This window comes from Dipodomys spectabilis, unplaced genomic scaffold, assembly GCF_019054845.1.
Source record: "Dipodomys spectabilis isolate Male_0828 unplaced genomic scaffold, ASM1905484v1 ptg000061l, whole genome shotgun sequence".
Taxonomy (NCBI): domain Eukaryota; kingdom Metazoa; phylum Chordata; class Mammalia; order Rodentia; family Heteromyidae; genus Dipodomys; species Dipodomys spectabilis.
Window position 1 is genome coordinate 6,384,919 of NW_024870738.1, and position 17,380 is coordinate 6,402,298.

Genomic DNA, 17,380 nt, shown 5'->3' on the forward strand with positions numbered 1-17,380 from the left:
AGTCTGGACATTTAATTAACCCACCTAAAAATTATTAAAGATCCACTATCAGCCAAGTATCCAGACAGGAATTTGGATTTAAAAAAACAAGATGGACTGGGTGCCAGTGGCTCACGTCTGTAATCCTAGCTACTCAGGAGGCTGAGATTTGAGGATCGCAGTTCAAAGCCAGCCCAGGCAAGAAAGTCCATGAGACTCTTATCTCCAATGAACCACCAGAAAACCGGCACTGTGGCTCAAGTGGTAGAGCACACACCTTGAGCTGAAGAGCTCAGGGACAGTACCCAGGCTCAGAGTTCAAGCCCCACAACTACCACCAACAACAAAGAAACAAGATGGTAGAGCTGTCCATAGTGGCCCATGCCTGTTATTCCAGCACTTGAGAGGCTAAGGAAGAAGGATCACAAATTCAAGGCCAGTGGGATATATAGAAAGACCATGTTTTGAAATAAATAATGTAACTGTAACCACTCTGTATATCACCTTGACAATAAAATTAAATTTAAATAAATAAATAAAAATTAAAACCAAGATGACCAAAGGAGGTGCTACCAAAATTATGGAATAAACACTTTACATAGCATCTCCCCCAAACCCATGGTCTAGATGCAAATAAGAAGAGGAAGGAGGAGGAGGAGGAGAAAGAGGAAGAGGAAGAGGGAGGAGCAGTAGCCATAGCAGCAACAACTACCTGAAAGCTGAACAGTAAGTTATAGCAAGGAGTTTAGGGAGGGAAGTCCAAACCCGATGGTCAGCCTGGGGTGAATTCTTCTTTGTTTGTTTTTTTTCTATTAGTTTCAGCTATGGAATGGCCCCAGTTGCAGTTGTACAAGTGACTCCATCCATCTAGTCACTGTCCCTGCCCATGGATCCTTACTCTTTTCTACTCAGCTGAATAGAAAGGTTTGTATGGGCCTGGCCCAGAAGCAATACACATGATTCCATTGGCCAGAGCTCAGGCATATGACCATCCTATCCTTAGCTGCAATGGAGACTGGGAAATGTAGTCTAAGCATATACCCAAAAGTATAATAAAATATCATACAGATGGCAGTTGGCAATAAAATAGCCTGTTCCATTTAAGTACTTTGGAAGAAAAAAGGTGTGCAGTGAACTTTGTGAACAGAGGAGGGAATTCTAAACTAGAATGAAGAGACAGAGACCAGAGAAGGTTTTGGGAAGGACAGGACATGAGCTTTGCAGAGTAATTAGGAAGATAAAAAGGGGACCACAGAAGGATAGCAAAGCATGGGCAAAGACACAGAGGCAGGAAAAGTGCTGGTGAATTTGGGAGACCCCAGGTGGTTCTATATTCCTTATGCAATGGCTGCATGGAGGGGGGAGAGGGAGAGGAAGGGAGGGGAGGAGAAAAGAAAAGAAGAAATAGGAAAGAAGAAATTGGAAAGGGAGGTCAGTCAAGATTCAATCCGGACTACTCTATAGTGTCATTGATGGATATGAACAGGGGCACAATCAAACCTGGTTTCCATTTTGAAAGAGGCTAGTAGTTGTATGGAGGGTAGATGAAGGCCGAGCTTACGGGATTTTTGCAATGGTTCAGGCAAGAATCAACTTAAGCTTAAACAAAGCAGTAGAGTATGGTATATGGTAATTGCATATAGTAGATGAGCTCAAAGAAAAGTTGTTTCATTGGTTTGTTGGTTCATTCGTTCCTTTAACAAACATTTATTGTCTTTTCTTTCCACAATGAATAAACAAGCGATATTCCTGTCCTCATAGTGTTTACATTCTGGTGAATATTTTAAAACATTTATAAGTAAAGGCAAATGTATAGTGTGACTAGAGTGGTCATTATTAGCAAACAACATATGCTTGAATTTTTGTGAGACATCTGTGTGGAGGTTGTTTAATTAAGAGTTATTTCTATGAGAGTTCCTTGGGAGAGAAGCCCTGGTTACAGATGTGTCTTTGAAAGTCATTAGCATATGGACACTTGTGAGAGACAAACAGAACAACATAAAACAAAACCAATACAGACAAGTTCATGTAAAAAGGACTTAGGACCTTTGGCTTGGAGCACCAAAAAGCTCAGGGTTTGGTTCTTCAACCTTCAGGCTTAGCTAATCTCAGAGCATTGCATGATAATTGAGGCTTCTGTGTTTCTTTTAATATCTTAGACTCTCTTGGCTATGACTGCCTCTGAAAATTCCCAAGTCTGCAATTCATATCAATTGGATCAACAGCCCCACTAGGGAGTTGTGGTTCTTTGCTTATTTGTCTCCTGATCACTCCAGCAGAAAAGTTGCAGTGAACACGGTGATTGAGCCAATAAGGCTTACATACCCTTTCTTCAGCTAAGCCCTGTATCCTAGGGTTCGAGTACTCTGATGTGCAAAACTTAGGTCAGAGACCATCCTGAGGCCATGTATAGGACAGGGCTAGTGCCATGAAAACCACAAGTATGTTCACTTAGGAAAGATCAATTCTAGTAGTAGGTAGGGAGAAGCAATGTTAAACAGGCAAAGACTAGAATGTTCACTAAAGGTGGAAACAAGCACAGGAGGTAAGTCCCAGTATCCTGCCCAGAGAAGGTTGTAAGGGAAAGCGAGGAAATGGCTATCACAGGATAAGAGGTGATATTAAGGAGGAGCTTGTTTAAAAGATTGGATAGAGGATCTGGGAAATTCATAAATGAAACGGTGCTGCGTGTCTATACTTGTCAAACTGAAAGGCAAGATCCAGAGGATCTCGAATTCCAACTTTATGTAAAAAAAATATTATGAGGGTTTATGTGTTATTTCTAAAATAAAACATATACTGTGGTTCTAGATGTCAACTGTGGGGAGGAGGTTTAAGCTGAAACACTGAACTGGAAATGGACTTGTAAATGACACCTTCAGACTCTACTCCCAGAATTCCCTGCAGTGAGTATGGCTGATCCTCTGGTTAGGAGTCTTCAGGTAGAAAAGAGGTGGCTGTTTGTTAGTTGAGCTTTTGCCTGCTGCTGCATGGGTAAAGGGATCTTATTTTCAGAGATGTTTTAGGAGAGATCAACTTACAACTAATGACAATGTAATAGGTCCTGTTTGAAGTATTTGCCCTCAGTTCTCCTGACAAGAAGTCCATGACCAGGGGGCATTATTTTCATCACTCCTGTTTTAAAAATGAAGAAGATAATGCTCAGGAAAGTAAAATTGCTTACCAAGTTCTCACATCTCTGGGTTTAAATACAAGGACCCTAGAACCCTAGTGTCCTTAATCACTGCATATACTACCCCTTGCTCAGTTCTATGATCTGCAGTTAGGCCATAGGTTCTGATATTAACTCAGGAAATACAAGCTGGGTAGGGGTGGCTCACCTCTGTAATCCTAGCTGCTCAGAAGGCTGTGATCTGAGGATCACTGTTCAAAGTCGTACCATGAAGAAAAACCATTGAGAGTATAAATCCAATTAACCTGCAAAAAGCTGTATTGGAGTTGTGGCTCAAGTGGTAGAGTACCACCATTAGTGAAAAAGCCAAGTACAAGCTTAAGGCCTGAGTTTTGAGCTCAAGACATAGTACTGACAGAAAGAAAAGAAAGAAAAAGAGAGAGAGAGAGAGAGAGAGAGAGAGAGAGAGAGAGAGAAAGAAAGAAAGAAAGAAAGAAAGAAAGAAAGAAAGAAAGAAAGAAAGAAAGAAAGAAAGAAAGAAAGAAAGAAAGAAAGAAAGAAAGAAAGAAAGAAAAATCTAAGATAGATGATAGCTAGCTAGCTAGATAGCTAGATAGCTAGCTAGATAGCTAGATAGCTAGATAGCTAGATAGCTAGCTAGCTAGCTAGCTAGATAGATAGATAGATAGATAGATAGATAGATAGATAGATAGATAGATAGATAGATAGATAGATAGATAGATAGATAGATAGATAGATAGATAGATAGATAGATGGATGGATGGATGGATGGATGAGAAGAGGAAGGGACAGGAGACAGAAAGAGGGAAGAAGGAAGGGGAGAGAGCAAAAGAGGGAAGGAGGAAGAAAGAAGGGAGGGAAAGGCAGAAAGGGAGGGAGGGAGGAAGGAAGGAAGGAAGGAAAGAAGGAAGGAAGGAAGGAAGGAAAGAAGGAAGGAAAGAAGGAAGGAAGGAAGATAACTCAATCCTAGATTGACTTGTAAAAGAAGAAAGAAGTAGGTTGGAGAAGACAGAGCTGGTGGCTGGGCCTTATCCTTGCATTATCCTGCTCACCCCTTGGTAACCCAATGGGCCTGCCTCACAAGTACAGAAGCCCTGGTCCTGGGCAGTTTTTCATCTTGGAAACGTGTAGCTATAAGAATTTATTGCCGGGTGCTGGTGGCTCACACCAGTAATCCTAGTCACTCACAAGGCTGAGATCTGAGGATTGAGGTTCGAAGCCAGCCAGAGCAGGAAAGTCTGTGAGACTCTTACCTCCAATTAACCACCAGAAAACCAGAGGTGGTACTGTGGTTCTATGTAGTAAAGTACTAGCCTTGAGAGACAGCACCCAGACTCTAAATTCAAGCCCCATGACTCCCCCACACACACACAAAAATTATTTAGTTCACTGAGTGACATTTATCTAAACCCTACAATTACCTTTGATAGGATGACATTTTTAATTTTTATGATTTTAATGTACCTCCCAAATGAAAAGATAATTTCAGAGATGGTTAATTCAATAGTTGCTTCCATAATGTAAGGATGAAGAGAAAAGCAAGCCTGCAAATTCACAGTCCTAAGCTGTTTTCTTTGCATATACACAAATGATTTTTCACTCCATTTCTGAATATACACAAAGATACATAGAGCAATGTATGGACCCATGTGGCACTTTATTAGTGACTCACTGTGATTTCATGATTAGTGTATGTATTACTATGGGTTCTGTGGTGAGTCTGTGGTAGATCTTGACAAATTATGGTCTTTGTCACTACCTTCTGAGACCCCAGAGTCCGAACTCCTTCTTTCGCCTCCCAGGTAACAACATGCACAATTCTCAAAAGTTCTTCATTTACATTTTGAATTGTTGTTATTTTACCTCTGGTCAGTCTAACCCTTTCCCTTCCATTCCCTATATTACCTTGAACAAAAATCAGATAACACCTAACTCCATCCCATAAATATTTTAGGACATATCTCTAGAAGGTCAAGTTTATTTCTAAACACAGAATCACAATGCCATGATCTTAATCCCCTAATATTAGCAGATAGATAGCCTATGCTCATATGTGCCTAAGTTTCTTTTTGAATTCTGCTTGTTCCATACCCCTTAAATATTAGTGACCCAGTTATATGTGTTACTATTGATATCATTTTTAAATTATTTTTCTTATGAAATATTTGAGAACCACAAATGAAGAGAGAATAGTATGATGACTCTTGGAAATTCATCAGTCAGTCTCCACAATTATCTCTACTTGGCCAGTCCTCCCACATCTCCTCTCATTTGCTCGATGTTTATAGAGCAAGTTCCAGACATGACAACACTTCACAACATCAAGCCTACATTCTTTGTTTGGTGGGAGGCAGAAAAATGTCAAGATGATCTCTGGTAGGCATTTATATTATTTATTTCCCTTCTAAATCCCTGGAAAAAAGATGATATTAAATGCAATATTTTTAGCAAATCAGATAAACTGCCACTTGGCGTTTTGCTCTTTCTTTCTTGTTTTTTTTTTTTCCTTCTTCTTCTTCAAACAATGTTTAAAATAAAACCAAATTCTAAACAAATGGCACTAATAGCCTATGACATGAATACCAAACACAATATTTGTGTCCCACACGTTCTCTCAGCTGTGCCCAGACTTTTTAAAGCACATATTTCTCTAAGATTAATTGAATAAAAGCTGAAACACAAAAAAATCAGGCTAATTATAATTTTAAAAAGAAAAAGAAAAAAATGAAGAGTCACCATCAGCTGGTTTATATTGAAAGAAGGCCTGCATGATGACATTCCGTTGACATTGTCCCTCCTACACATTTCTTTCAGGTTTAAAATACTCTGTTTTCCAAATAGCTCTTGGGGACCTCTAAAACTTATGCCTCTTGTTACCTGTGAGGCACAAGAAGTCACTCTAGCTCTGGGGTCTCATAAATTAATGGCACAGGTCAGGATTTGTTAAGAGTTGCTAAGATAATCTTGTTTAGGTTCATAATAACTTACCATGGAAGTTACAGTAACACCCACACTCTCTGCCGAATCACAGCATGTCACCATATCACTCATTCTGCCATTGTCACCATAAAGCAAATGACAAATGACAGCCATATTGAGTTATACAACATTAAAAAACTCAGAAGGGTGATGAAAACTTGGCCCTGGCTTAGGTCAAGCAAATAGCAAAAGAAGAACAGCTGAGCACTTCTAGTGCCAACAGCCAAGAATCTGGACAAACAAAAAGTCATTGTTTAGGACTGTAAATTGGTTCAACACTTTTGCAAAAGTTTTGGCAGTACTCGTTAAAACTAAACACGCATACAGCCTACGATCCAACAATTCCACTTTATGGCACTAGAGGTCAGAATAGTGTTGGGGGTATAGTGGAGGCAGAGGGTAGAGGAAGCTTCAGTGAGTCCTTTGGGAGGCCAGAAATGACTTTAATTTTGATCTAATGGTTAATCATCCAGGTACAGATACAGGTAAACATTCATTGAACTTGTATACGCCATACTTGTTCACTCTCCTAGAAGTCATAGCTTCAAACAGAAAAGCATTTAGCAAAAACCTTAAAAATAGGCTATTCCAACAGTCTAAAATTGAGAAGGATCTGTGTCTAGAGTTGAAGATAATTGCTGTGCTTACCAGAACCACTGTGGTTATAGGCTTCTAGGTAGAGAGCTCTCAACCAAAAGGTGGCAGGGGGAGGGGGATTGGAATGCTCCCCTTGCTCCCTCTATATTTCTATCACATTCTCTCTTTTCTTCAAGAATCTGAGTGTCTTCAAGACAAAGACCCACCCTTCCCAGAAAGCTGTTGCTATATTAACAGGTACTGAGTCCGGCTGCCATGAGACATTTCTTTTGACTCTTGAATTGGCCTTTCTTTGACAAATGGATAGCAATGGTTGATGGTTGGGTTGATTCTTGGCAAAACAGAATTGGTAATGTCATATCACATTCCCAATGACTTACTTAAGTTAAATAACAGGCATTGGTGATATTACTTAATATTTATTCACACCCATAATCCTAGCTACTCAGGAGGCTGAGATCTGTGGATCACAGTTCAAAGTCAACCCCAGGCAGAAAGTCCATGAGACTCTTATCTCCAATTAACCACCAGAAAACCGGAAGTGGTGCTGTGGCTCAAAGTGGTAGAGTGTTTGCCTTGAGTTGAAGACCTGAGGGACAGCATCCAGGCCCAGTGTTCAAGCCCTACAACCAACCAAATACACACACACACACACACACACACACACACACACAACCATTGTGTTTGAGGACCTTGTTTCCATATTTCATTTAGTATTCACTCATCCATGTGCACTCACTTAGTAGTAAACAATTGGAAAGAAACCTTGGCTGAGTTTTTACATTGCTGTGACACCAGCTGATACCTGGTGCGATTTGCTTTACACCAAGTTTTTCTGTTTGCAGAGTACGGATACATTTTATTTTTGTAAGAAAGGCAGATCTGTATTTTGCCTAGGAAATTGTGATGGACTTCTAATGAACAATGCTTATGATGAGGAAAATGGGAGGAGGAAAACCCTGGAGGCTCAAAGAACACACACATGAAAAGCATGAACGTAAAATATGATAATAACTCCAGGTGCAGTTTCTAGGTTAAAGTGGTTTTATGTTTGTTTCTACATAGGTTTAGGTAATATGATATAATTAATGCCAGAATATGGTGATGATTTGAAAAGAATCAAGGCTAAGTAGGAGTAGAAAAAAATGATGTACCAATACTCAAGATGGAAAACCATTTTATAATTCACAGTATCTCAAGTATATGGTATCTTTAAAATATGAAAAAAAAACTTTAAGGATATAATGAATTAAAGCTGTGGAAGTCTGCTAGTGACAACAAGAATCTATATTTCAGGGCATTACATCCCTTGAATATTTTTATTTGATTTTAATTCAAGGGTCAGATTTTTATGGCTGGGCATATAGTGAAGAAAGATTCCATCAGCTGCTTTGACATTCTTGTAATACAGGGAAACACAGGATACCTTTGCTATGTCAAATGTTTTATAAGATCAGAACATGTGTTCCACTTCATAGTATCAAACACAGAGCAAAATGGCTCTAATTGGGAACATACTTGGGCAGATGATTGGATTAAAATGACTGAGAGTTATAAATGTCTGCAATGTCTATTTCTGGCACGAATAGGGGAAATGGCTCTAATTTCTAAAGCGTGTACATAATGATTAAATTAGTCCACAGAGATGAAGAGTATATCTGGAGAAGATAGACTCTGGAGAAGAAATAACATACGAATAAGGAAAGAGGCAAATCAATTCCTCAGTGGACAGCAATCACCAGGCGCAAACCCTCCTATCCCACCATCACGTGACCTCTCCTCCCCCCCCCCCCCACTATTGGGCTCTTTTTTGGGTGAGAATCTCATTATTCCTGTCTTCTAGTACCTTCCAACCTAAGTAAGATGCTGCCTAGACTTCTGCTGCTTTGCCATTTACTCTTGGGGGGAGCATGTTTATGGACTTGAACAGGAGTCTTTAAAAGGTGCACAGGGCTTATTTTGATGGAATGAAAAACCAGCTAATCTTGGACTTCTGACGTACACTCCATGCCAGTGAAGAACAACACTAATAGGTGTTCCTGCGAATCTTGGTTTTGGAAGAAGTTAGTAAAAATGTAGGTGTGTAAACTGCACAGCAGCATGTGCATATCTTTTTGTGTTGTTCTTCCTGTCTTTGAGCCTGACCCCCAAGCAAGGTAAGGGCCTGTCTCTCACCTTGCTTATCACAGTATGCATGTGTGTGGCTGGAGAAGGTCCTAAGAGGAAACATTCTAGGTGATAGCAAGATTGGCGTGTGGTAACAGAGCAAAGGGACAGTTGATTGGGGACATTGGTTGAGGAGGTTCGACCCATAATCCCCTGTGCATAAACTTCTTCAGAATATGCTGAGCATATTGCTGTAATGACTGTTTATTACCCTCACCATTGGATGGGTGTGGGAGGTAGAGCAGTTTTCACTGCTCCTGACTAAGACTCTAAGGCATGATCTCCCAAATTTCCCAGAAAACCTCAATGGGATGAAGCCCAGGGACCCACAGAAATCATCTTTGTAAGGCATATTTTCCTGCCATGTTATCCTAACCCTCCATGGAAGCTTTCAGCATACCCTCCAAAGTAAGTTTCTTACACTTAAATCCTTTTTATCAAGGCCAGTGTTTTGGGGACCCAGAGTTGGCCAGCTGAGTTGGAACTCAAAGATGTTCATAGGAGCCTTGCCATTGAAGTTTACTTTCTATGACAAATGACTTTAGCTTTGTGGACTTCAGTCCTCTCATCTGTAAAATAGGGACAATTGTATAACTTTGCTACCTAACATTTTATTGAAAGGAGCAACTATGTGTAAAGTATTTTAAAACTTGAAGAAGTTGCACACTAGTGGCTGGTGCCTAGCTACATAGGAGGTCTGAGAATTGAGTTTGGAATCCCATCTGTGCGGATAACTCTGAGAGATTTTTATCTCCAGTTAACCAGCAAAAAGCCAGAACTAGAGGCTTGACTCAAGTGGTAGAGTACCAATCATGAACAAAAAAGGTCAAGAGACAGTGTAAGGTCCTGAGTTCAAGGCCCATTTTACACACACACACACACACACACACACAGAGACACACACACACACACACGCACGCATGCGTGCGTGCTCGCACACACATACAAACATTAAAGAACATAAGAAGCCAAGCACTGGTGGTTCATAACTGTAATCCTAGTTACTCAGGAGACTGACATCTTGAGGATAATGGTTCAAGCTTGGGCAGAAAAGTCCATGAGGTTCTTATCTCCAATTAATAATCACCAAAAAGCTAGAAGTGGTAGAGTGCTAACCTTGGACAAAGAAAGTTCAGGGATAGCACTCAGGCCCTGAGTTCAAGCCCCAAGACATGCCCTTCCTCCCCTCACACATCTTAGAAGAACCATACAAATACAGTATTCATTGTAGTCCATGGAGACAGTTTCACTACCACTCCCCAGTGGCTTTTATTTGCTTGGGAATGGGAATAGTAAAACCACTTTATTCTGAATTAATTATGGACTCATAGAAACTTAAAATAAAACATGGATTCCCTGTACCAATCTACAGTTATCCCCAAGGATGGCTTATGTGATTGCAGTAAGATAGTAAAACCCAGCATTTGGGGCTGAGCACCAGTGGCTCATGCCTGTCATTCCACCTTCAAGGGAGGCAGAAGTCAAGAAGATACCAGTTTCAGGCTAGCCCAAGCAGAGAGTTTCACAAGACTCTATCTCAATAGAAAAAGCTGGGTATGGTGGTGCATGCCTGCTGTCCCAGCTATGGCAGGTAGTGTAAATAAGAGGATCTTGATCCAGGTCATCCCAGGCAAAAAAAAAAAAAAGTGAAACTATCTGGCAATGGGATGGAGGCATGGCTCAATGTCCAGCCAGAGGAAAGCCTGAGTTCTGCAGAAATAACAACAAAGGGAGTTTATGTTGATACAGTATTAGTAGTAGATTATGCATATTTTTCAATTTTATGCTTCTTAACTTCTTATGGCTCTGCTATCCAATTCTCAGTCTGTGGTTTCCATTTTCCCTGTGTCTAGTAATCTTTCAGGAGTCTAAACTAGTCCCTTGCCTTACTAGCTTTTAGAACATACCACATTCAAACAAGTTCTAATTGAACAACTTCTGTCATTGTCCTAGGCATGTTTCAAAAGTCTGGAACACAAAGTTGAGGCAGGAAGATCAAAAGTTTGAAGTCAGCCTGGACTACACAGGGAGACCATGTTTCAAAAACAGGGTGCTGCTGGCTCACACCTGTAATCCTAGCTACTCAGGAGGCTGAGATCTGAGGATCGTGGTTCAAAGCCAACCCGGGCAGGAAAGTAAACCACTAGAAAACCAGAAGTGGCGCTGTGGCTCCAGCGGTAGAGCACTCGCCTTGAGCTGAAGAGCTGAGGGACAGCACCCAAGCCCAGAGTTCAAGCCCCATGACCAACAAAACAAAAAACAAAAAACAAAACAACAACAAAAAACAACAACCTGAAGCAAAATACTGTTTCTTTTCACCTAAATCCCTTCTGTCACCATTTCCTGACCTATAGGCAGGCATTGCGGGACAAATCCCAAGAACTTTGATTTTCTAAGCAGTTTAATAAAATAGTTAAGGCAGTAGGGACTGAAAGAGCTGTTTCCAATGATGAATTAGATAACAATATTTTCATTAGCAGATTAGCACTGTCTTCTGAGGTGCTTTACATGTCTTAGATAAATGCCTTCTTGTTTAGTTGATTCATATCCTTTTTAATTTATCAAGTTGCCCTGTTATCCTTTCCTTAGGGCTCCTGGGACATCACCTTTAGTGGGCAGAGAAAATGTGTGTGGGGGAGCCTTTTCTCCATCAATCCTCCTTTTAAGGGAAGGGTCACAGGGTCATTCGCAGGAGTGCCCCAGTCATCTCCTCTTCTTCTTCCTTAAGCAGATAATTTATCTCTTCTCCAACTGTGTTCTTGGTTAAAGGTTAACAAAAACTGGGAGCCCCCTTCAAGTTCAAACCCTTGCAATGCTCAGACTGCTGTGCCAACAAGGTCTTTCAAAACAAGCAAACAGAAAACACATGAGGGGCAAGCTTCAGAAGACTGTTGCCCTATATTTATTTCATCTTGATGATGGCAAGTTCTGCTGACCATCCAAATCATCTGTAAATGCTTCAAGATGCCCATTCTTAAGGTTCTATTCCTATTCCTCTTGAAGCAATGCCGGGCCCATTTTCCCAGCCTTCCAAGTGTCAGCTCCCCCCTTCTCTCTCTCTCTCTCTCTCTCTTCTCTCTCTCTCTCTCTCTCTCTCTCTCCCTCCCCTCCCACCTCTGATAGCTCGTCACTACTGAGATAACCAACTCTTCTTATGTTAAGCAATGCCATCAACATAAAAAAGAAGCCACTTGCTGGGCTGTTGGTTCAAGCCTATAATCCTAGTTACTTGGGAGGCTGAGATATGAGAATCATGTTTTAACACCATCCAAGGTAGGAAACTCTCTTGAAACTCTGATCTCCAATTAAACATCCTTCACACACACACACACACACACACACACACACACACACACACACACACACACACACACACACACACACACACACACACACGCCATTTTTCAATAAAAGATCATCCTGAATGAACTCAGGAGGATAAACCAGAATGGCATGGCTCTCAGGAACAAGCAAGAACAGGGAACAGTTACTACCATTAAGGAAGGAAATAATACTGAGCCTGGTGAGAGCTGAAGCCATGACAAAGGGGCTCCTGAGTGGGATCTATAATCCTGGAGCGGTGCAGCTACTACCAAACAAGATTCCCAGGAAGGGAAAGAATGGGGAGGGAAATGCAGGCTTCTGTCTCTGACCATACTTGAATCTACTGCTGACATCTCCCATTGGTCAAACAAAACTGGATACCAGAGGACCAGGAGACTGGCAATACAGTGGATGAGACTAAGTATTAGAGACACCGAACAGGACAGAGAAGCAAAGGAAGAAGCAATTCTTCTCAATCTCCCCAAACCAACTCCATGCCCTAATTGTGCCATCTCACAATGTCCTTCCATTTGTAAATTATGGTTTGAGTTCTGAAGTTCTTTGAAATAGGCATATATCCTTTTATTCTTATCATGATTTGCTTAGCTTTGGATAAGTGTCTCCTAAAGATCCATGTGTTAAAAGTTTTGGTTCCCAAATCATGGGACTATTGGGAGATGGTAGACCTTCTAAAAGGTCTTCCAGCAAGTTGGGCCATGCCCTTCAGAGGAAATACTAAAACCCCGGCCCCTCTTTCTTCCTCTCTTTTTATCTCTCTGGCCATGGGACATACAGTTTTCCTTTGCCAATACCCCTGCCACAGGTTGAAAGCAAGGAGGGCATTTGGGACATGGATTGAAACTTCTAAAATTGTGAGTCAAAATAAGCCTTTCCTCTTTACAAATTGATTTGCCTCTGGTATTTCTTTTTACAGTGATGGAAAACTTAACATATACCTTAATGTACAGATGAGAAAACAAGTTTAGAGAAGTAAATTTGTGGTTTCCCTAAGATCACTATATAGGTAAGAAATACCAGAGTTAAAGCATGAATCCAGGTTTATAAGTTCAATTTTTCTTTTTACCAAAATCTAGCGCATATTTGTAGTGTTTATTCTCTTGGATATCTCTCCATTCCTATCTATACAAATACACACACACACACACACACACACACACAAGCACAAGCACACACATATACCATGTTGTGTTAATACTTATCATTAACACATCTTTTGGCTTAGCTTTCTCCTGTCTTCAGCAATTGTGCTCCACACCTCTTCAGCCTTCATTATTGCTTGTTCTTCCAGTTAGTTTAGGTCCACTAGCACCTCCCCCTCCTCCTGTAACTCCTCCTTTCCTTACCAGCCACCTCTTGCATCTAATGTTGAACTGCCATTCTACACAGCATTGCACTATACAATATGATAGTAACTTAGAGTACAGAAACCTGGCAAATGCTCCCTTGGCTTGTTGAGCAAGGTTAAAATCACCAGTGATAAATCATATAGATAGCATGTACCCTTGAATGAAAATGGTACTTTTTCTCTGTGCTTATCTTCTCCCAAACCCATAACCCAAATGTAATCATGAAGAAAATCTCAGTCAGGCCCAACTGAAATATCCTTCAAAATACCTGACTAGAACTCCCCAAAACTGCCACAGTCATGAAAATTAAGAAAAGTCTGAGAAGTTATCACAGCCCAGAAAGTGCTAAGGATAATGTAATGTGGTAATGCACCACATTATGATCCCTGGAACATAAAGAATCAAGTATTTGTAGAAAAACAGCTAAGTCTAAAAATTGGAATTCAGTTACTAGTGAAATATCTGGTTTTTCTTTTCTGAATTATCACAACTGTGCATGGTAATGAATAGAAACCTCTGTACCATCTTCGCTACTGTTCTGTAAATGCAAAACTACCTGAAATAAAAAGATTTATTAAGTAATAAAAATAAGATGGTTACTCAGTTCCATTTTTGATAAACCTTTAACCATGTTCGGTGCAACTTCAGGCTGTGAGCCTACTTTTGTGTTCAACTGTAAATTTTATAAAATCTAGAGTGCAGATGGAATCTGCAATGAGATGTCACTGACAGGCCCAAGACTCAGCCTCCAGAAACACAGAATGAGGCTGAGGAAAGACCAGGACAGGGAGGGGGGAGCGGAGAAGGAATTTGGGAGACACTAACTACTAGGGAGTAAAAGCTATAGCACTATGCTTCATCTTTGGTCCCCAGAGAAGCCACACCCACTATCCTCTCCATACACACTCAGTACTTGTCATTCTGAGAGCTTCCCGCCATCTCCAGCCCTGGCTTCCACCTACTTAGAAATAAATCAGATACATGAATCCATGGCTAATTTTCTACCCTTCCATGGGAGCCTGAATTGGCTGATGGAAGACCCAGTTGAAGATGATTCATGAATGACGTCAGAATTGTCTTTTTTAAAATAGTTTTTCCCTTGCAGAATTCTTCCCAGTGCTCCTTGCATCCATCCTTGGAAATCAAAGGAGGCTGGGTGAATCTCCTTTGTGCAGGGTGAGTATTATCTTTGTGAATCAACCGTACTGGCTTGCTTCTCGTGCCAGCCATATGGTCTTGGCTCTGCTCAGTTTTTCCAGGGTGCACGTGCAGGGAATCTAATAATGGATTCCAGCCAGCCTCTAGGCCATTATGTAAATAAGAATCCTCCAACAGTCTTCACAATCCCTTAGGACTCTAATTCATTAACTTAAGTTTTAAAAAACCCATACATACATTCCTTTTCATGGGGATAGGTGATCTTCACTGTACCCCATTTTGGAGCATGGTTTATTTTTAAGAATAGGGAGCACTCAATTTTATGACTTGTATTAGTTAAGTGCTCCATTTCATTAACCTTCTAAAACTCATCAGCTGCTCCCAGGGTTGTCCAATGGGCTTATTTCCCTGCCAATATTTATATACTTTAGGCAATTTTATTAGGTGTAGACAAATAGAAGATTATCTTATCTTTTAGAAGAATTGAAACTTTTAACATGATTTAGTGGTTTCTAATTCTGAAAATGTGTTTTATCTTAAAGTCTATGTTCCCCGATGTAGCTTTATTTTGTTACTAATTCCCTGGTACATCTTTTTTCATCCTATTATCTTATACCTTTCTACATTCTTATGTCTTAAGTACAAGTCTTACAATCAATATATAGTTCCATTAAAAAAATCCTATCTGACAACTTCTGTCTTTAACTGGCTACTTTAATTCTCTGGTAATTAGTGATTGTTAGTGTACTTATTATATTTAGACCTATTTTGCCATTCTTTTACCATGTGCGTAGATCATTATTTTACTGTATTTGGTGATATTTAGGTTTGAACTCAGAACCTTAGGCTTGCTAGGCAAGGGCTCTACCACTTAAGCCACACACACACACACACACACACACACACACACACACACACACACACACACACACACACACACACACACACAGCCTTTTTGGCTTGAGGTAATTTTTCAGATAAGGTCTCCCACTTTTTGCCTAGACTGTATTAAGACTGAATCTTTCTACCTATGTCTCCTGCATAGCTGGGATGATGAACAAGCACTACCACACTCAGCTTGTTTGTGGAGATGAGATCTCACTCAGTTTTGAGCAGTGCTACCTTCAAACTGATAGCTACCTTCCTCGAGGCTAGGATTCTAGATGAGTTTCCATATCTGGCCCTTTGCTTTGCTTTTTGAAAGTAAAGTCTACTTTTAGAACCACTTTATAGTCATAGAATAACAAAATTGAGACAAAAGAACAGAGGTGTCCCACAGGATTTCTTCCCCCACACATGCCCATTCTCCTCCATTATTAGCACACAACACCAAAGTGGTCCATGTGTTATAACTAATTAACCTGCACTGTATTTCCTTATTCTGCCAAAGCCCATGCTTTACATTAGGGTTTACTCTCAGGATTATACTTGGTCTGGTTTGGGCAAATGTATGATGACATGAATTCAACTTTATAGTATCACACAGGGTATTTCTCCCATCCTAAAAATCTCCCATGCTCTGCTTATTCATCCCTAGCTCTATCCCCAACTGCTGACAACCTCTGGCTCTTCTATTGCCTTCATAGTTTTGACTTTCCCATAACATCATACATTTGCAACCACATAGTATGTAGGCTGTTCTGACTGGTGTATTTTACTTAGTACTGTGCACTTGAGGGTCAGACATACCCTCTCATGGCTTGCTTATTTATTTCTGGTTAGCCCAGAATTAATTAATCCAGCCACCATATTTTTAATTTGCCATTTATCCTGATTTTTTTCTGCTATACCTTCTCAGTTCTTGCCATTTTTTGTGGATTATTTCTGTTTTATTGATTGGGTATTTGCTTCCTTATTTCATTTTTTTTACACATTGGGACTTTTTTCTGAATCTATTCTCTCAGAGATTGCTCTTAACATTTAATCATATATAGTTGACTTAAAAACTCAAAAATTAAAGTGTTTTAACTTCCTTATAAAAGATGAGAACTATGTCCCAATGATAAAAATCCATTCAATCCATCTTGCAAATAAAGTTTTATTGGAACACAGCCAATTTTATTCATTCATATAATGCTTATAACTGCTCTCATGCTACAATTATAGAGGTGAGAATTTGTAATGAAGACTATATGACCAGCAAAACTGTCCCTACATGGGAAAACCGTGTTAACCTGTGCTCTGTAATAATATTCTTAAGGATGTTAGATGTTTTGGTTTTGCTCTCTCCTATTTTTATTCACATGTGGTTGTTATCTAGTATTTTATTTATGTCAGTTGACTTCACAAATCTGATGTTTTCATTTTTCACTAATATTGTTTGCTTACATGCTTACATGTGCCGATACTTTTTACATTTTATTGCTCACCATTTCTTTTTGTATCTCAGATAATCCCCTGGTATCATTTTAATTCTTTCTGAAGTGCATCTCTTAGGAAGTGCTCCCTTAGTGAAGCTGTTTTGGTAAGAAATTCCTCTGTGTATATCTCTAAATATCTTCACTTTAGCCTCTTCCCTAAAATATGATTTTTCTGAGCGCACAATTCTAAGCTGACAGTTATTTTGTCTCCGCCATTGGAAAATAATACTCTACTGTCTTTTGGTTTCCATTGTTGTTGAAGTCAACTGTTAATCGAATTGTTATTCTTTTGAGGA